The following is a 21157-nucleotide window of genomic DNA, read 5'->3' as shown; positions in this document are numbered from 1 at the left end:
CTTCCCTTGTGTGTCAGGATACCCCTGCACGCCCTTCTGCAGTGTTAGCGCACAGGCGCTCTCCTGCTCGTCATCATTCTCCTGATCGCTAGCGCTCTCCTGTTCGCAGCACTCTCCTGTTCGCCAGCGCTCTCCTGTTCGCCAGTGCTCTCCTGTTCGTCAGCGCTCTCCTGATGATCATCGCCCACTGCTGTTGTTCCTGTTGTGCGCCCTGCGCTTCCAGTTCCTGATTCGCGCCCTGTGCGCCCACGTTCGCCCGTGCGACCTAGAACTTCGGTTCAGGTCTTGGGCAAGGACTTTCCTTCTCCTCGCCCTCGCGATCCGGCTCGTCAGCCTGCTCCAGCGCAGCAACGCTTGCGGTCGCCTACGCGTGCTTCTAAGCTACTGTTCGCTCAGGATTCCACAAGTCGCCATTCTGCTCGCCAGCGATCTCCAGCTCGCCAGCGACCACAGACTCGTCAACGTTCGCTTGCTCGTCAGCGATCTCCTGTGCGTCAACGATCGCCATCGATCTTCCACGCGTTACAGGTCCCCTGGACACCATCAGTAGCGATCTAGCGCTCGCCTGCTGTGGACGATCTCCGGTAGCTGAATCTTGCCGTAGATCTTCCTCCTGCTCGCCAGCGCTCACCTTTACTTCTGTCCTTCTGTGCGCCAGCTTTCTTCAATCGCCAGTGCACATCTGCGCGCCCTTTCCTGCCACGCACCAATGGGCGCCAACGGTTTTTCCTGACCGTCCAGGATCGCCTGATTGACAGCTCGCTTCAGCGCTCACCTTCTTGATGCATCTGCGCGCCTTCTGTTTAGCGCGATGCGCGCTAACCATCCCTAGTCTCTTACGCGTCAGCGATCACCTACGCGCCCGCGCGATTCTTCGCCTGCGCGCTAGCGTTTTGTTAACGCACCACCGCTCGCCAACGCGCTGTCGCTTGCCGACGCGCCATCGCTCGCCAAGAAGACACGCCATCGCTCGTCAACGCGCCATCGCCCGCCTACGCGCCATCGGTCTCCCGACCGCCTGTGCTCGCCCGTGCGCTCCAATGTTCCCCCCGCGCGCGAACTAACTGTATTCTATTGCGCGGACCAACGGTGTTCTGTCGCGCGAACCGACGGTGTTCCATCGCGCGAGCCTACGGTGTTTCATCGCGCGAACGCCGGCTCGATTCCTGCAGTATCCATTGCTCGCCTACGGGTCATCTCTCGCCTGTGAACTTTCGGATTCCGACCACCAGCTCTCGCCCTTCCTACCACGCTCGCCCTTCCTACCACGCTCGCCCTCCTTCTGCGCTCCCTCACGCACTTTCGTCTGCGCTCCTGCGTGCCCGCGCATGGGCGCTTCCACGTTCGGCCACGCGCAAACCATTGATTTACCATCGCGCGAGCGCCAGGGCGATTGCGACCGCGATTCTCGTCGGGGTTTCGCAACATGGCCAACCTGGCGAGTCTTCTGGAGCGTATTTCCAGAACACGGTCTTTACCCCATAAATGCAGAGCATGGCACATGCAAGAGCAGGAAGAATCTTCAGGGAGGTCTGAGCAACATTCTTCTTTCCAGAACCTGGGTTAGCCCTTCCTCGTCATTCCCTGGAAGGGTCTTGCCAGGGAGCTTTCCGTTCGAGATTTCTCCGTCGGGCAAGGGGTGACTGGGTTAGCCCTTCCTCTTCTCCATCTCGTGGAAGGGGCTTACCAGGTCCTTTCCCTCCTCGGTTGCGACCCGAGGTTTTGTACAAGGAAGCTCCAGGAAGATCATGGGTACTTAACTCCTTTCGGGCCCAAGCACCTTGGCTTTTCGTCGCCAAGTTTTGAACTTGCGGGCAAACTCGATGTTGGACCATCTAGACGCAGTGACCGAGGTCTTCCTCTCGGGTGTCTCATCCGTGGATGTCGACAAGCTCAGACACTCTTCCATCCTTGGGAAGAGCTTGTTTGTGCCCAAGGACAGAGACATGGACAGCGGTTGTGCGGAGGAAGTCGACTTCCGTTTTCACTCCTCCAAGGCGCTTTCTTCCAGCGCCTCTTCTTTCAGCCTCGTCGGCCTAAGTTATCAGACCGGCTACGGCAGTTAAGACAAGGTGTCCAATAGCAGTCCCCTCCTGTCAGGGACAGGTAGCACAGGAGGCTCTCCCGGGGGGTCATAATCCTAGAGGGAGCGGCAGAGTTCACAAACTCTAGGATTGGCAACCCCCCCTTGCAGGTCTCACGCTGGGAGGATGCCTAAGGTTACTCATCCGGATAACAGCTTCCCGATGCCGATTCCTGCACGATCTCCGTGATCAGCCAAGGATATCGCGCCTCGCTCTTACCATCTCTCCGTCTCTGTCAGCGAATTCAGTGTCACTGAACCTCTATACCATGGGGTTGGCAAGAATTTTGCCCGTTTGGGCAGAATGATCCATGCCTTAGGAGAAGGTACTCCATAGGGTTGTCGACGGCTTCACCCCCCGGCTTCTTCAGTCGATTCTTTCTCGTAGGAAAGCATCTGAGACGGGAGTTCCGTCGTCGACCTCTCAGCTCTGATCAAGTTTGTCGAAGAAACTTCGTCCAGCGTGGAACAGAAGAATCGATCAGACTGGTAACGGGGCGGCAGGACTCCTTAGGCTCTGGATCGGAAGGACGGGTACTTCCAGTTTCCATTCCATCCATCTTCCAGGAAGCTCTTGGAATTCAGCCTAGACTACAGGTGTTCCTGCTTAAGGTGCGGTGTGGCGATCCCGCCGCGGCATCGCAGGTTTTTCCCCAGGGAACTCTCCCTGCTTTCCTCATGGCCGCTCAGGAGCAGGCTTCCGCTTCCTTCGCCTTTTGGAGGTCTGGTCAACTCCGGTAGGCTCGGGTTCGACCTTCTTCAACGCCGGGACAAGTTTCCGGGTCCTTACCATGAGTGAGGGTTCATGGTAATTTGCTAGGAGCCTTCTCTACTTCTGCCTCAACATCTGGAGTATCTAGCCATGATATTGAGTCAATGGCCTTACCACGCTGAAAACACCGCTTCTCGTCCGATCAGCGAAGTTAAGCAACGTTGGGTCTGGTCAGTACTTTGATGGCTGACTGCCTGGGGACGCCAGATGCTGTTGCCTCCTTTTCCGAGCCTTCCCTTCAGTTGACCGTGGCAAGGCTGAGGAGAGTCGCAGTACCTGTTCTCAGTCAAGCAGAGCTTTCAGCCCTACCTTGGAACGTTTCCTGGGTCTCTTTTTCTCATTGACCGTCTAAAGTCCCAAACGGTCGCCTCAGGATAATTTCCCTGTGAGGCGGCCCAAGTTCCGATGGTATCAAAGCAACGATTAACCGGACTTTCTGGCCCCTATGGGACCAGCGGAACGTTTAGACCTGCAATGGGTGTTGACCTATGGAACCTCTAGATGGGAGTGGATATTCTCGTCCTTTCCCCACATTTTTTATGCTGTTCTCGTACTCGTCAAAGAAGGGGGGCGGGGGGGGGGGGGCATGTTCCGGTTCAGGCCTATGGTCAGGACCTGAAGGATACCTCTCCATCATTCAGGCAGGCTTAGGGGCCGTAGTCTGGCCCCTCTACAGATCCTACAGTTCCTGCCGAGTCGCTCCGTGCGCGACGACTTCATGGTACTGGCGTATTCCAACCAGCAAGGGACGCATTTTCATACCTTCGCATCTTGCAGTAGAGATACTGAGATGATCCGAGGTCCTCTCTATACCACTATCGGCTCGCTCATTCCGGGCAGAGGAATGTTCTCTCCGACTATCTGAGCAGAGCCTCGCAGATAGAGGGTACCTGGGGGGCTTTGGTCTTTAGTAACCAGCAAGTCCTGGCCTGGGGGACCTGATCGCGACAGCCTGGAACTTCAAACTTCCGCTGTTCTTCCCCCCAGTCTCAGACCCCAAGACTCTTTGGCAAGATGCTTTCCGGTGATGGTGGGACAACATCGACGCCTGCGTCTTCCCACCATTGTTGTCTGTTGAGAATGGATCTCAACAAGACCATGTTGTCTGTCAACCTTACGATGGCTCTGAGAGCTCCACTGTGACTATACGCGGAACGGTTTCCGGACCCTCTGCTTCCCCTGATGGAACTCCCGGGAGAGCTTCTCCCACGGCACAGGCTACTCAAACAACCACACTACAACATCTTTCACGAGCCGTTGCATCACTTCGGCTTCACGCCTGGAGACACTACGCCGCCTCCTCAAGAAGAGACAACCCGCTACATTCGCGGAGCGGAGGTTGCGTCACCTGCGATAGTCATTCGCAGGGGTCTACCAGGCGAAGTGGAGAGTCTTCTGTGGTTGGTGTCGTGGGAGAGATACCTCTTCCCTTGAGGCCTCTTCTCCAGCAATAACGGAGTTATTGCTTTTCGGCGGGAGGAAACTTCTTTCCGCTCTCGGCAGTGAAGCCTGTCGCTCAGCCTTTCCCTGGCCTTCAGGCTGAAAGGAATAGACTTTTTCCTTCCCGCTGGACCTTTCTTCGCTCATGCGAAGCTGCGAACGTCCCTGCCCCCAGTCGGAGTAAACCTCCTCCTTGGAGCATGGTTCGGACTCTTTAGTCCCTTAAGAGATCTTCTCAAGAACCATTACGTCAGGCCTCTGATCGTATTCCGTCTTGGGGGACGGTGCTCCTGCTCACTCTGGCCTCGGCCAGTGTGTAAGCAATCTTCTTGGTCTCGTACGACTCCGCCCTTTCTAGAGAATAGCGGAAGGCAACATTCAGGTTCGCTCCTGAGTTGTTTGCTAGACTCAGAACCTTGGGGTCCCGGCCCTTCGGTCCAACTCCTTCAAGATTTCGAGTCACCATTCTGTATCAGATGACCCAAACCTTCTCCTCCTTGCCAGTAAAGGAATCGAGGGGTTATCTTTGAGAACAGCTGCAGTTTGTCCTCACCTGCAGCCGGGTTGGGAGCACAGGAAGGACACAGGGGAGAGTCACCAGTATACCTCTTCAGCTCAGACTCAAGGTCATTCATCTCGACCTGAATCCAGACCCTCCCCCCGTCACGTCGCCCTACAGCACGATGTCGGATACATCGCAACGTCCCTCGCCTTCGAGTAGAACTACTCTGTGACGCAGGTGCTATAAGCTGGAGTCTGGAAGCGTCTAATTACCTTCGCAGCTCGCTTCCTGCAGGACGTGACCCATAGGAGTATCGATACGTTTCTATCGCTTTGTGGTGGCTACACAACAGCTGTTCTAACCTCAGGCTCCTTTTTGGACAGGTAGCAGAAGGTTGAGGGGATTGTTATCAGGTTTTAGTCTGCATGAACGAAAGAAGTATGTCTGGCCCTTACTTCTTTCTTCATTGTCCCCTCTACTGGGGAAGCAGCATCCTGGTCTCTGCATAGCTGACCTCAAACCTCTGCAGGTAAACCATGCTTCCTTGTGTTCCGAGTATTGAGTCAATACTGTCGCGTCCCCCATACCTTGACGAGGTGGTATTGGGAACGTCCTAACCCAGAGTTCCTTCTGGAACTCCAGGTCAACTGCCTAGGACGGGTCACACTTCTTCCTTCACACACAGGCTTATGTAGGCCACATGTTTCCTTGCGGAGCAAGGAACTTGTGAGGTGCAGGGACTCCTTTTCTCGAGTGCGACTCACTCGGATTCTGAGTCCCCGGGTAAAGCCAAACCCAGTATGGCTGGGGACTTTCCACCCTTCCTAAGGGGTAAGTCACCCAATGTAAATAGCGTGGTTTGTATTTCGGTTACGGAACAAATGAGGAGATAATTTGTATTTTTCCTAACCATACAAACCTTAGGTATTTACACATATTTGCCCGTCAGCCTTGTCCCCCAAGACAAGTCCTACCTCTAAGTGAAGTGAAGCAGTTCACCGGTGTGTGAGGGGGGGAGGGGTAGCTAGCTACCACTCCCCTACCCCCCTGCTAACTAGCGCGGGGGTAATACACCCTCGTTAAATTCTAATGGCTCGCCATTTCAGCTAGGCCGAAAGGTAAACCCAATGTAAATAGCTAAGGTTTGTATGGTTAGGAAAAATACAAATTATCTCCAAATTTGTCATATATGTCCTTCGAAGAGTTCTTTGAAGGGGGAAAAACCCAAGGCTTCTTCTTCCATGACCCAAACCTCCTCCGAAGCTCCCACTTGATCGGTTTCTTCCGAGAAACTGTCGAGTGGTAGCGTAGGCCGGAGTTCTGTTGACCGATCTCAGGGTTTGGGAGAGGGAGTTGCCTCCCATAGCGAGGCAGCTCCTCCTCCTCCCCCGGGGGAGGATATTGATTTTCATGTTAATGTTTCTAACCAGGATTTGTTACAGCTTTGGGCTTCCTTGGGGCTTCAGGGTTTGCCCTCCAAGGAAGCCCTGTTTGACATGATCAAGTTAGGAGCAGCTGTCAAACAGTCGCCGGCTTTAGCAGAGGTCGATCCTCTGTCTATCGTCGACGTTGTTGTGGCAGAGGCTTCTGATGAGTTAGGGCAAACCTCTGCTCCTGATGTAGCTGAAGGCTTAGTTCCCCTCTCCGAACATCCTTCGAGGGAGGAACTAAGTCCAACGGTCTCTCCTGCAGGTGATTCTCCCCCTCGGGGGAGTTCACTGACAGAGACTTCTCTTCAGAGGACTGCTGGTCAGCTTGCTGATCCTACGGCCCCCAGAGGGCCTATAAGGCGCAAAGCCCGCCTTCCTCTTCGCCGTAGAGGCCTTCCATCACCCCACAAGGGCGTAAGGAGGCGCGTCATCGGCTCGTCATCCCCGCGGTCCGCAGCTGAGGAACCTCGTCGTCGATCACCGACCCTGCCACCTACATCCCTGGACCTCTCTGCAGATTGTTCGCGATCTCCTTCGGTGGAAGGTCGTCCTTGCAAAGGATGCGCCGACCTTCCTCCCGCCAGACCTGCTGACCTACCGTCGCCGTTCCTGGCCGCTGATGCGCTGTGGGCACCCACGCATCCCGTTTTCAAGCGGCCATCGGTCCCTTCGGGGCACAAGGGACTTTATCTCTAGAGACTAAGTCCCTTACACGCCAGGTATCCCCTGCGCGCCATCGATCTCCTACGTGCCAGTGCGCTCCAGTTTCAGTTAGTGCGCGCCAGCGCTCTCCTGTGCGTCAGCACTCACCTGCGCGCCAGCGCTCACCTGTGCGCCAACGCTCTCCTGCCCGCCAGCGCGCCACTGCGGGCCCTCTTCCTGATGCGCGCCATACACGCCCATGATCTCCTGCGCGCCAGCATTCTCCGACGCTCCAGCTCTCGCCTGTGCGCCAACATTCTCCTGCGCGCCCACGATCTTCGGATCTGGGTGCAAAGGGGAAGATAATCTCTTCCCCTGCTCGTCGGCGCTCGCCAGCATCGTCACCTACGCGCCCACTCGCGCTCTGCACGCCCACCTGTTGCAGTTCAAGATGTGCGCCCTCATGCGCGCCCGCGCGCAAGGGATATTTCCCCTGCGCGCGCGCCCAACGTGTTCGCCCTTATGGGCTCATCATGATCCTGTGCGCCCACGCGCGCGATCAATCGCCTTCACGCGTGTGAGTGCTTATTCAGCCTGCTGCGCGCTCGCCGCTATCTCCAGAACACGCCATCGATCGCCCACGCACGCTCTCACCTGCGCGCCATCGTTCGCCCACGCGTGCCCTCAGCTGCGTGCCATCACCTGCGCGCCATTGTTCGCCCAGGCGTGCCCTCACCTGCGCGCCATCGATCGCCGGTGAGCAATCGCCCGAGCGCGATTTAGGCAAAATTCCATCGCGCAAGCACCAGCGCGACCACCAACGCGATCCCACGTGCGAGGCTGTGGGACGACGCACGTCTAGGTCACCATCATCGCTCCCTCCCCCCGCAAGCGCAGAACAGTGCACTTGCCGGAAGGATGGATAACTCCAGATAGGTCCAGGAACTTGCCTCCTTCTTCTTTTCAGGCCGACCCTGCTTTGGTAACTCCTCCTAGGGATCGAACGATCCCCTTCCCTCCAGAGGGAGTTTCTGACAGCACAGCTGTCAGTCGACAGCCCTTTTTTGGGTCCCTCGTCAGGGCGGTCGTCCAGGCTTTCAAGCCTGTTCTCTCTGAACTGGGACACAAAGCAGTGGCAGGCTCGACTCCCCTGAAGAGGAAGAGAGGAGGAGTGGACGTGGTAACTTCTCCAAGAGCGAAGTTGACTCCTCGGAAGTCTTTGAGGAAGGCTCCCTCCCCCTCCCCCCCAGACTTTCTCTCCCTCCCCTTCGGACGAGGATTTCCCGTCCTCAGGGGAGTCCCGTGAGGTGAGGCATTCCCCCATCGCACCAATGAGGGAAACCCCACCTCGCGCAGAGAAGTCCTCTCGGGTAGGGGTGGAGAAGAGCCTCCCACCATCACTTTTGGAGTCCTGTATCCCTTCCAGGAGGGAGTCGAAGGACTCCAGGACAGTTCCGAAGTCGTCCTCGAGGATTAGACCAGAGCCAGCCAAGCCCTCAGAGAACATCCACGAGTCCCCCCGAGAAGAGCCTTTGGGGACAGGAGACTTCGCTGCCAGCCCTTCGGGAGGGGAGCTTCAGGAGTCAGAACACCCTTTCTGCCAAGTTTTGACCCTTATGAGGAATCTCAACGGATTCTCTGATCCAGAGATTCCTCCTCGTGAGGGCAAGGACACGGTCCTGGACCGAGTCTTTGGTACTCAGAAACCCGCTAGGGCCAGTGTGGCTTTGCCTTGGTCCGAAGCGGTTAAGAGTGCCAGAGATAAGGTCGAGGGCCAGCTCTCCGAGCTTGCCTCCTCCAGCCGGTCCAGCGCCGGGAACAAACTCCTCCCGCCTCCTCGTGTCCATCAGAGGAGGTACTTCGAGATCATGGAGGAGACTTTTTTTATCTCTTCCTTTGCACCATTCTTTGGAAGAGCTTACCAAGGGAGTCCCTCTTGAGAGACTCCACCCAGCAAGTGGCTTTCTTGTCTACGGAGATCTTCAGCCAGGAGAAGGTAGCGAAGTATGCCATGCAGGCAACTTCATGGCTGGACATCTAGCTAGGGTCTCTAGGCATCCTGCTACAATACGAGGACCTGTCCAAGGAAAGTACCAGGAAGGCCTTGGAGACATTTCTACTCTCAGGCACTCGTACTATCGAGTTTCTAGCCCACCAAGTCTCGAACTTGTGGGCTAACACCATCTTGAAGCGTCGAGATGCGGTGTCTGAGAGGTTCCACCAGAAAGTCCCCAACACTGAGATAAGCAGGCTTAGACATTCTTCCATCTTAGGGAGAAATCTGTTTGAGCCTAAGGATGTGGAACAGGCAGCTGAGAGGTGGAGGAAGTCCAACCAGGACTCTCTCCTGCAGAGGGCTTTACCATCTAAGCCCTATAAACCTCCAGCAACTACGTCCTACCAAGACGACGAAACCGGTAACGGCAGCGAAGACAACGGTGTCAAAGCCCTTTCCTGTCAAAGACAAGAAAGGCAAAAAGTCCTCCAGGGGAGGGAAAAATCCTAGGGGGAGTGGCCGAGGCCGCAAACGCTAGGATTGGCAGTCCCCCTGCATGTCCACCAGTTGGGGGATGCCTGCAAAGTTGCGCAAGCAGGTGGCAGCAACTCGGGGCCAATTCCTGGACGATTTCCGTAATCAGTCAAGGATATCGCGTCCCGTTCATAACATCTCTACCTCCCCTGACAGCGGATCCAGTGTCGTTGAGCTCCCTTGCTATGGGATCGGCAAGGGGGCAAGCCCTTTGGGCAGAAGTCGAGACCATTTTGAAGAAGGGCGCTCTCCAAGAGGTCGTCGACGGGTCTTCAGGCTTCTTCAGTCGACTCTTTCTTGTAAAGAAGGCGTCTGGAGGCTGGAGACCAGTCATCGACCTCTCAGCTCTGAACAGGTTTGTCAAGCAGACCCCGTTCAGCATGGAGACGGCAGACACAGTCAGACTTGCCGTGAGACCTCAAGACTTCATGTGTACACTGGATCTGAAGGACGTGTACTTCCAGATCCCAGTCCATCCGTCTTTAAGGAAGTACTTAAGATTCTGCCTAGACAACAAGATATACCAGTTCAAGGTGCTGTGCTTCGGTCTCACCACAGCACCTCAGGTTTTCACCAGTGTTCACCCTGATATCATCGTGGGCACACAGGATCGGCATCCGTCTCCTCCGTTATCTGGATGACTGGCTGATCCTAGTAGACTCTGAGTCGGCCCTTCTTCGACACCTAGACGAACTTCTGAGACTTTGCCAAGATCTGGGGATCCTGGTAAATCTCGAGAAGTCTTCTCTGCTACCTACTCAAAGACTGGTATATCTAGGCATGATAATAGACACCAATCTCCACAAAGCCTTCCCATCAGACAACAGGATAGCAAGGCTGAGGAGGGTCGCGAGTCCTTTCCTCAGACGAGAGGAACTCCCAGCCCAATCGTGGTTACGTCTCCTCGGTCACCTGTCATCCCTGGCCCGTCTAGTTCCCAACGGTCGCCTCAGAATGAGATCTCTGCAATGGCGACTCAAGTCCCGGTAGAATCAAGGACACGATTCCCCGGATGTCATGATCCAGATGGGCCCTGCATAATGGACGAAACTTCAGTGGTGGGTGACAGACGAGAACCTATGAAAGGGAGTGGATCATCTCCTCCTCCCCCCGGATTTGATGCTGTTTTCGGATGCTTCAAAGAAAGGGTAGGGGTCCCACGTGCTGCACCACAGGACCTCAGGCCTGTGGTCAGAATCAGAAAAGTGCCTCCGTATAAATCTGCTAGAAACGATGGCCGTATTCCTGGCTCTTCAACAGTTCCAACAATACCTGGCGGGTCACTCTGTGGTGGTGATGAGCAACAACACCACAGTAGTGGCTTACATCAACAAGCAGGGAGGTACCTTTCCAGAGCAGCTATCCCATCTCTCAGTAGAGATACTGAGATGGACCGAAGTCCACTCGATTCCACTATCGGCTCGCTTCATTCTAGGCAAGAGGAATGTGCTTGCCGATAGTCTGAGCAGAGCGTCTCAGGTAGTGAGTACCGTGTGGTCTTTGGATGATCTAGTAGCCAACAAAGTCCTGACTTTGTGGGGTTCCCCGACTGTGGATCTGTTCGCTACAGCGTTAAACTTCAAGCTTCCGGTGTACTGATCCCCAGTCCCAGATCCCAAGGCACTCTGGCAAAATGCCTTTCAACAACGGTGGGACAACATCGACATTTACGCCTTTCCCCCGTTCTGTCTGATGAGGAGGGTACTCAACAAGGCCAGAATATCGGTCAATCTCTCGATGACCCTAATAGCTCTGCTATGGCATCATGCGGAATGGTTTCTGGACCTTCTGCAACTCCTAACGGAACTTTCGAGAGAACTCCCTCCACGTCACGAGCTACTCAAACAACCACACGCCAACATCTTTCACAAAGCCGTAGCTTCGCTTCGACTTCACGCCTGGAGACTATCCAGCATCTCCTCGCAGAGAGAGGTTTTTCGCAACAAGTTGCGAACAGGATGTCTGGACACCTGCGAAGGTCATCCGCAGGGGTCTACCAGGTAAAGTGGAGAGTTTTCTGTGGTTGGTGTCGTGGAAGGGGTATCTCTCCACTCGATGCCACTATTCCAGCAATAGCGGAGTTCTTCGTGTATTTGCGAGAAGAAATGCGCCTTTCAGTCTCAGCAGTGAAAAGCTATCGCTCAGCCTTAAGTCTAGCCTTCAGGCTCAAAGGAGTGGACAATTCTTCTTAGCTGGAACTTTCCTTACTCATACGAAGTTATAAACTTACCTGCCCTCAGTCGGAAGTGAGACCTCCTCCATGGAACGTGGTTCGAGTTCTCAGGTCTCTTAAGAGACCTTCCTACGAACCATTACGCCAGGCTTCAGATCGCCACCTGACTTGGAAGACGGTGTTCCTACTAGCTTTGGCCTCGGCCAAGCGAGTCAGTGAACTTCATGGTCTCTTGTGTGACATCGCCCATTCAAGGGGATGGGGGGAGGTAACGTTCAGATTCGTCCCTGAGTTTGTTGCTAAGACTCAGAATCCGGGAGTGCCGGACCCACGGTTCGACTCTTTCCAGGTTTCGAGTCTTCGTTCTGTAACAGATGACCCAGACCATCTCTTACTGTGCCCAGTAAGGAGTCTGAGGCTGTATCTTAGAAGAACGGCAGTAGTTCCTCCCCAAGTGCAGGCATTGTTTGTGAGCACTGGGAAAACGAAGAGGAGGGTCCAAGGGGAATCAAAACGGGGAATCCTTGGTCCCTGTCTCATCTGAATTTTTTTTTTTTTTTCTTGACAGACCACCGTCAGCAAGCAAGAGATCGCTAGCTCGCTGATCACCAGATCGCCTATTGCTAGCTCAGCTCTGATCATGGACCACTAGTCCATCCAATGACTAACGATCTCCGATTGCTAGCGTGCCAATAACCGATTGCTAGTCAATAACCAGTCATCAGCTTGTCGATCACTAGATCACCGATGAGCAGTTCATCTTTCTTCGATCATCGAACATAGCTCGCTGATCTCTGACCAGCCTATCATCAGCTTGCTAATCTGTGACCAACCAGGAGGGACCATAGTCAGCTTGCTGATCTCTGACCAACCAGGAGGGACCATAGTCAGCTTGCTGATCTCTAGCTCACCGATCAGTTGTCCTCGATCGAACGCTGATCATCAATGGCATACCATCACCAACTGACTATCATTAAACCATTCTGATGTCTCTCAGGGCTCTCAAAGCAGATTACCAACTCATTTATCGCTAACCTACCTTGGCCAACTGACCAGACAGCCTTCATCTGCCTGTCGGTTACCATCCTCGGCTCATAGACCGGCGATTCACCGATCATCGGCAATTCACCAGCAGTTCATGACTCGGACTTACTAGTCAACCTCTGCACGTAGTTCCCTAGATCAGAAGGTATACAACACACTTCTCGCTTCTGGCCATTCGCCATCACACCAATCCACTAAAGTGATTGGCAAATGATCGACAACCCTCATCAGCAGCTTGTCGACAGGGGACCACTTGGGAGTACTCTCCAACTGCACAGTAACCACGATACCCAACCGTTAACCATTGATTAACATCCGCCAGACTGATTCTATTCTAAGGAATAGCATCAATCCCATCAGGGTGCATGGTGGGTGAAGCGTTGCCTTCCTTCTGTCAGTTAAAGGAATTCTCTCTCAGGGAAGAATCCTTACACAGGGTATTGTGTCCTATCCTTTACGCCACTAGTCAAGACCCCAGCATCAACAATCTCCCGTGTGAAAGGATCCACAAGGAGCTGTCCCTTTGGGTCGATGTCCACACCATGTTGGAGTTCGGACAAGAGCTAAGACCTCAGGTCTTCATTTGCACACTGGACCTAAAGGACACATACTTCCAGGCCCAAACCATCCATCTAGGAAGGTTGGAAGATTCAGTCTAGACAAACAAGAAACACCAGTTCTGGGCACTGTGTGTCAGTCTTCCACTACACCCATCCTGGTCTCACAGGATCGGCTTCTGTCTCCTCCGTTTCGGGACAACTGACTGACCTTAGCAGACTCGGTGGCAACCTTGCATTAGCACCGGAACTACTGAAGTCTTTTTACCAAGACCCAGTGATCAAGGTAAATCTGTGGAATTCTTCCCTACTTCGCTCCCAGAAGACTGGTGTATCTGGGAATGATTCTAGACACCAATCTCCACAAAGCTTTCTCGAAATTAGAAGAACTCCCATCCCAGAGTGACTTGAGTCCGATTGGAATTAGGCCCTCGATTCTCCAGACATTCTGACCTCCATGGGACCAGAAGTTTGGACGAACCTCAAGGGATGGGTGTCAATCGAGAATCTATAGAGTGGTATAACCTTCTCATCCTTCCCCACCCCTCAGACTTGATGCTGTGCCTAGAACATATCAAAAGAAGAGAGGAGTGACCATAGGCAGCACCACACGACCTCAGCCCTCTGGACAGAGTCCGAAAGTACCTTCACTTGAATCTCATAAAGAGATGAAGGCCAACTTTCTGGTCCTTTAGCAGCCTCATCGGTTCCTAACAGACCACTCAGTGATGTGATGGGGGACAATACCACACACCACATAGAGGCTCACATCGACAAGCAAAAAGGAACTTGCTTGCAGCCTCTTCCCATCTAACAGTATAATCACTAAGATGGGCCAAAGTCCGTTCGGTAGCACTTTCAGCCCGCTTCATTCCAGACTAGAGGAATGTGCTTGCCGACAATCTGTGCACAACATCTCAGATAAGGTATACTGAATGGTCTTTGGATCACCTTGTAGCCGACAAAGTCCCCAAGGTTCTCAGGCAAAAAACAGGCCAACAACGGTGGGTACAACAATAACGTTTACGTCTCGTCCCTGCTTTGTCTTGAGAAGGGCACTCAAGAAGATTAGAACATCAGTCAGCCTCTCAAGGACTCTCTCGGCTCTATTAGGGCATTACTCAGAACGATTTCCAAACCTTCTGCAGCCCCTGATAGTCTCCAAGAGAACTCTCTCCACATCACAGACAACCCACTTCGACACCTACCACAAGCTATAGCTTGGCTATGATTTGTACGCCTGGAGACTACCCAGTACCTCCTCTCCCACAGAGGGGTGTCTAGATATCTGAGGAATTCCTCAGCATCAGTCTACCAGGCAATATAACGTCTTGTGTGGTTGGTGTTGTCATGGGAAAGTCTCTCTCTCCACTCGATACCTCTATTCCAGTAATAGCGGAATCCTTGAGTATATGCAAGAGGGAAAGACCCCCTTTTCAGTTTCAACAGGTAAAGACGATCATTGAACCTTGATCCTTCACCTTCAGATTGAAAGGAAGGGACATCCTCTCATCGAAAAACCTCTCTTACCTTATACGGACTTACAACTTGCCTTTTTCGTGTCTGAATTGAGACCTTCCTCTCGGAACATGGTTCAAATTCCTGGGTCTCTAAAGATACCTTCTTATGTTCCACTTCACTAGGCAACAAATTTTCATCAGGTTTAAGAAGACAATGTTCCTACGCACTCTGACAGCAGCCATACGAGTCAAGGAACTTCATGGTCTCTCTTTCGACATTGCCCATTGCAGTAATTAGAAGGGCGAAAGGCATTGTTCAGTTTCGTCCCCGAGTATGTGGCCAGACACAGTCTCCAGAGGTGACGGATCTTACACAAGTCTCCACTCGGTAATGGACGATCCAGATCATACGTTACTATACCCAGGGTAAGGTATGAAACTCTTCCTTAAGAGAACGGCAACAGCCCACCTGGGTCCCTTCTCTTGTCATCAGCACTGGGAGAGACTAAGGAGGATCACCAAAACATCATCTCAACGTGACAACTCACAATGTCAGGGGCATAGCTATGCCCCTGGCCCTTCTAAGCAGATTACTCTGTGATTCAGGTTTTACAAGAAAGGATGTGAATGCTCCAGGTGACTTTCACAACCGTTCTCCTGCAAGATGTGACCCACAGGAACTCGATACGATCTCTATCGGTCCGGTGGTGGCTGCACAACAGCTGGTTGTATACCTCAAGCACCTTATTGGACAAGTAGCAGAAGGTTGAGGGCACTGTTACCCAGCTTTAGTCTGAAAAGATTTGACTGGCTCTTATTCTTTTCTTCATCCTACCCTCTCTGGGGAAAGCAGCATCCTATGTTCTCTGCATAAGCTGACCTCAAACCACTGCAGGTAAACCATGCTCTCTTGTGTACCTAGTATTAAGCTAATACTGCTGCGTCCCCATACCCTGGCGAGGTGTTATTGGGAAAGTCTTGGTTACACCAGTTTTTTCCTACAATAAACTCTGAATAACTTTGCCTAGACAGTCACACTTCAGCATGCCTCAACACACTGCTTGCGTAGGTCGCCTTCCTTGCGTAGCAAGGTTTTAGCGAGGGCAGGGACTCCTTATTTTTGAGTACTAATATACTCAGATAAGGTGTCTCCGGGTAAAGCCAAAAGCCAGAATTGCAGGGACATCCACCCTTCCTAATGGGTGAGTCACCCCTAATAAATAGCGTGGTTTGTATTCCATTTACGGAACAAATGACAAATTCGTAGATAATTTGTATTTTTCCCAACTATACAAACCTATTTAACCAAAATTGCCCGCCAGCCCTATCTCCTTGAAGTCCTACTTCTAAGCAAAGTGAGCTAAATCACAGGTGTGTGAGGGGGAGTGGTACCAAGCGACCCCCCCATCCCCCGCTAACCAGCGGTATGGGTAGTTAACCCTCGCTAAATTTTAATGGCTCGTCATTTCAGCTCCGCCGAAAGTATAACCCCTAATAAAATAGCTAAGGTTTGTATAGTTAGGAAAAATACAAATTATCTACGAATGTCATATTTTGGATTCCTAAGTATACAGTAAAAGAATTTCAACCAATTTAGACAAACAGGGGACGATTACAGTGCTATTGTGCTAGTAGTGCAAACGAAAGCAACAAAGATAATCCTCAAGACGATGCTCTCTGGATAAATTTTTAATACTTTTTAATAGTTTGAATGGCAGTGTTGATTTTGATGGTTTTTAATTTAAAGTTTATTTAATTTATATCAGAAGCAGGTCTTCTTAATACTATTTAAGTTTTATAACATTTACTTTTCTGCTTTTAATTGAATATTCTTATAATCTTTATTTATAATAAACGTTAGCGGCGTCAATGACCTTCAATGTCAGGATGCCAGATAACTTGAAACTAACTCTCTCTCTCTCTCTCTCTCTCTCTCTCTCTCTCTCTCTCTCTCTCTCTCTCTCTCTCTCTCTCTCTCTCTCTCTCTGTTGCAAATGACGAGAAATCAGATGAAGCTCGGGTAATATCTGGCATGCCACTGGGTATGGTATTAGCTGCACTGCTGTTTTTTATTATGATCTCAGACATACAGTAGACTGTATTGTTAAAGACTGTAGTGAGAAGTTTCGCCGATGACACAAGAATAAGTAGAGAAATTACTTGTGATGAAGATAGGAATTCATTACAAAGAGATCTAAACAAAATATATGAATGGGGGGAGATAAATAGAATGGTATTTAACTCCGATAAATTTGAGTCAATAAATTATGGAAACAGAGAAGGAATGGTATATGCATACAGGGGACCTAATAACGAGACAATCACAAACAAGGAAGCAATTAAAGACCTTGGTGTAATGTTAAATAGGAATATGTTATGCAACGACCAAATAGCAACACTGTTAGCTAAATGTAAAGCAAAAATGGGAGTGCTATTCAGACACTTTGAAACAAGAAAAGCTGAACACATGATTATGCTTTACAAAACTTATGTACGTTGTACACTCGAGTACTGCAATGTGATATGGTACCCACACTACCAAAAGGATATTGCACAAATAGAGTGTACAAAGGTCCTTTACTGCTAGAATAGAATAAGTTAAGGACCTTGACTACTGGGAAAGACTGCAATTTTTAAACTTGTACAGTCTAGAAAGGAGAAGAGAACGCTACATGATAATACAAGCGTGGAAGCAAATAGAAGGAATTACTGAAAACATCATGGAGTTAAAAATATCTGAAAGAGCAAGCCGAGGTAGATTAATAGTGCCCAAAACTATACCAGGAATACTAAGGAAGGCACTCAGGACATTAATCCACTATGCACCAGCATCGATAATGCAGTGACTATGTAATGCGCTGCCAGCTCATCTAAGAAACGTATCAGGAGTGAGCATAGCCTAGATGTGTTTAAGAATAAGCTCGATAAATACCTAAAATGCATCCCAGACCATCCAAGCCGGGAAGATGCAAAATACACCAGAATATGCATTAGCAACTCTCTGGTGGATATACAAGGGGCCTCACACTGAGGGACCGGGGGGAACCCAAACATAGAATAAGGCAATATAAGGTAAGGCTCTACACTGAGGGTTAGTGAAGGGATTGGGGATATTGAAGTCGATTTTCCTTGATATGGCTGTCGCGCGTAGAATTATGCCCGTCTAGACGTTGAGCAAGCGACACTGACACAGTGTAAGGAAGTCCAGGATGATTACCACACCCTCCCCTCATTCTCATACCAATAACATTCCTCCTTAGTATAAGTCTCTTATTTAAAGATTGAAGGTATGTATTTTTCATAGGAATACATCACCAAGTTTTTAATCAATGTGCCTTTTTTCTAACCATACAAACCTGAAACTTTTAAGTTCCACTACTTGCCTCAACCAACCCACAAGTCCTAGGTTAAAGGCCAAAGTGCAGGTAGCACTACCTGTTGGGTGGGTGGACATCCCCCCCCCTCCCACCCAGAAGCCAGCTGTGTTTACCTTATAAAAAGCTTTTTGGGCTCAAGCCATGACGTCCTGATGGAAGGTTCCTTCAGTAGCTTCCTAGGGTATATTTAACTACAGTGGATATTCCCAGAGAATTAAACTAAAGGTTATCACACAATTTTAACTTCTGGTGCGAGTACCCTAAAAGTTTCCCTTTAGGATATCGTATATCAACAGGGGACGCATGTATTAACACGTCACATAGCTATCTACACCCCATATAGAGTTAACACTTCGATATGGAAAGGTGGCTGAGTAACTGAGGAGCCGTTCCACAGTTACACTCATCCGTGGCTACTTTTGGTACTCGAGATGTAAACAAACGGGCGCCATTACTAAATGACGTCACGTCCGTCCTCATCCTTTCGTCTGTAGTTTCTTCGCTAAGTCGGATTTTTCCCAAGTGATTTCTTTATCAGCTTACATCGCCGTTAAGTCGCTACCTTCAGCCTCGCCTTCTTCTGAGTACCAGGTCCCAGTATTGTTTAAATAAGCTCTGGCCGTAAAGTAACTTCTACTTTTCGTAAAATATTGTGTTTTGTGGCAGAGCTGTGCCGATACCGGACGCGCCATTTTACGGCGCCGCTGTTCATGTTGCATGCTTTATTTAGTTAGCCAGAACAGCCTTCTCCGGTCATTTAACTAATTAATATTATTAGTTATTTAGTCTTCATAGCTAGGGAATCATTATATCGTGTTTTAGCGCTTATCAGTCTCGGTCGCCGTTCGACCCCATACTAGATCACTAGCTTAGCCCCTAGGCTGGACAGCCTAGTGCTTGTTTTCATGCATGATATATATTAGTCTTCTTAAGTTAAGTTATGAAGATGGTGGCATTATTAAACATACTATTTACTGTGATGTAAGTGTTTTCGCCTTCGGGGACCATATAAGGGACCGTGTTGATTGTGTATCAACCCCTTCTAACCTAATGTAGGAACCCTTATATGTTCCCTATTCCCCCTGCCTGCGGGCATTCCCTCCGGGTAGACTTGCTTTCCCTTCTATATAGGGAAATCTCGTCTACAATCAGAGTATTTATCGCTTCTCTGCCTACCCTAGGGGAATGAACCCCCCTTAGGGTCGTGCCTGAGACCCTAGGAAGGGCCCTGCCCTTCCCCAGTTGCACTTGGTTGGGTTACTCCGTCCTCCCTGTAACTAGCAATGTGTCTTTCAGGCTTGCCTAGCCTAGGAGTTAGTCCTTCTATTCTAGGTTAAGTTCTGGGGGTAGACTCTGTATTATTATAGTTTGGGACTGTACATTAGTACTGTACTTGATATAGGCTACCTATCCTAGGTTAGGGAGCGTCCTCCCTTACCTTGGTGGCCGTTCTCATGCAGAGTCTCCTCGTTAGAAAGACCCCTTCTTCTCCCTCCCCACCTATCCCTTTGGTGTAGGCCTGCCTACACACCTCTGTCCTTAGTCCTACAACTCCTCCCTTGGGTGGAGTGGTAGGACTAACATTGTTCTCCTGCTGAGCTGGCTGCTCTGGTACACATACCCTTCATAGCGTTCTATGGGGGTGGTTGCCGGCGGGGGATTCCCCCCTCTTGAGTGCCCTCTATTCCTCCCTTGGGTTACCACAGGCAACCGGCCGCCTGCCGGTGCCCTGCCACTGGATGTTAGGAGTATCCACTCCTATCGTGAGTGCACTCTCTCCGGAGGGGTATAGGATTTTACCCCTTCCATCCTTCCTTACCTTTCTCTCTTTCTATCTTGGTGCCGGTCCCTTGCCGTCTCTACTGCCGGCGATAACCGCCACTACCTCAGGTGACCTTCATTCATAAGATGCCTTCCCCCCATAAGACGTCAGCCTTCCGTGTACCGGAGGCTGCTGCCTTCCGTCGACGTACCGCCGACGTCCCACCCCTCAATTTTATCTAGTAACATCTGGCTGACTTTGGAGTCTGCCACCCGCATGCCGGCAATCTAGGTATTCAACCATATCTTATCTTTCTTATGAATTGATCCAAGGCTCACCATGCCGTCAGCCTTCGGCTGCCGGAGCCGCCGCCCCTGCCGACGACCCGCCTCTGTGCCGGCGGTCGCCACCGTGGTTCTATCCATATAAGATACTCAGTGTGTCTGCCTTGATGCCTTCCACCCTGCAGGACCGGCCTCCGGTGTGCCGTCGGTCTGCCGGCACCCTCATGAGCCGTTAAGGGACATGTACCCCTTCCCTGGCTGCTGGCAACATGCCGACAGTCAATATGTTGCAGCCAGATAGCTTGGCCACTTCCATATAGGTATTGTCTTACCATCCAAAGATAGTGGCTATGCTGTTTGATTGCACATTACAATAATTCCAGCATACTCTGTGTATCTCAGTGCAGTCGATTGACGGAACCTACATATTACTAAGGGTTTATCCTATTTCCCCTCTCCCCCAGGGCTCTGAGTGGTCTCAGACCCTAGTACACTCTGTGGACAATTCCTGTTAAAAGCCTAGCTTGGCTCATCCATACAGATTTCCCCCCTTGTGACCTTCAGGTACAAAGGAATTGCCTACGGATAAGGTTACGGTAACCGGCTGGGCGCGATTCACAAGTATGTGTCTATCTACTTCCTTTCCCGCTCATCAATCTTAAAACATTAATATGTTCTTATAATTAAGTTATTCTTAACTTTAGATTAAGTTATTCTTAATTTTAGAGTAATGTAAGTAATTTTTATGCCTTCCATGTACTCATGATCTCTTTCTTTTACAGGAGGAGTATTTGAAGTGTGAGAGCAACTTCTGCGGGGTAAAGCGCCCGGACTTCTACGGGCACAAGGCGTGCCGGACCCACGCCCCCTGCGCCGCCAAGAAAGGCGACTTGAAGTTTTGGGACCCGCAGAATTGTACAGTCTGCAAAAGTCTTCTCCTTGAGGCGTTCGACGATCCTCCTACTGCGGAGGCATGGGACATTGCTAGGGAGAAGCTACGCAAATGGGTGCGTGGCTTCCAGAAGAACGCCACTGGACCGTACCTTCCCAACGAAGACTTGAGGGCCTTGCTTTTCCCAAAAGCATTGAAAGACTCAGTGG

The 21157-nt window shown here is 51.1% G+C and overlaps 1 protein-coding gene and 1 pseudogene across 2 annotated transcripts in view; both read left to right on the top strand.

The window, feature by feature from the left end:
- Nucleotides 1-21157, top strand: part of LOC137643950 (loricrin-like) — a 150038-nt gene that overhangs the window by 4861 nt on the left and 124020 nt on the right. The window lies entirely within an intron of this gene.
- LOC137644698 (5S ribosomal RNA) lies at nt 2956-3074 on the top strand (annotated as a pseudogene).

This window comes from Palaemon carinicauda, chromosome 7, assembly GCF_036898095.1.
Source record: "Palaemon carinicauda isolate YSFRI2023 chromosome 7, ASM3689809v2, whole genome shotgun sequence".
In the NCBI taxonomy this organism is placed as follows: Eukaryota; Metazoa; Arthropoda; class Malacostraca; order Decapoda; family Palaemonidae; genus Palaemon; species Palaemon carinicauda.
The sequence above is the reverse complement of the archived record's forward strand: the minus strand, read 5'-3'. Positions and strand labels throughout refer to the sequence as shown.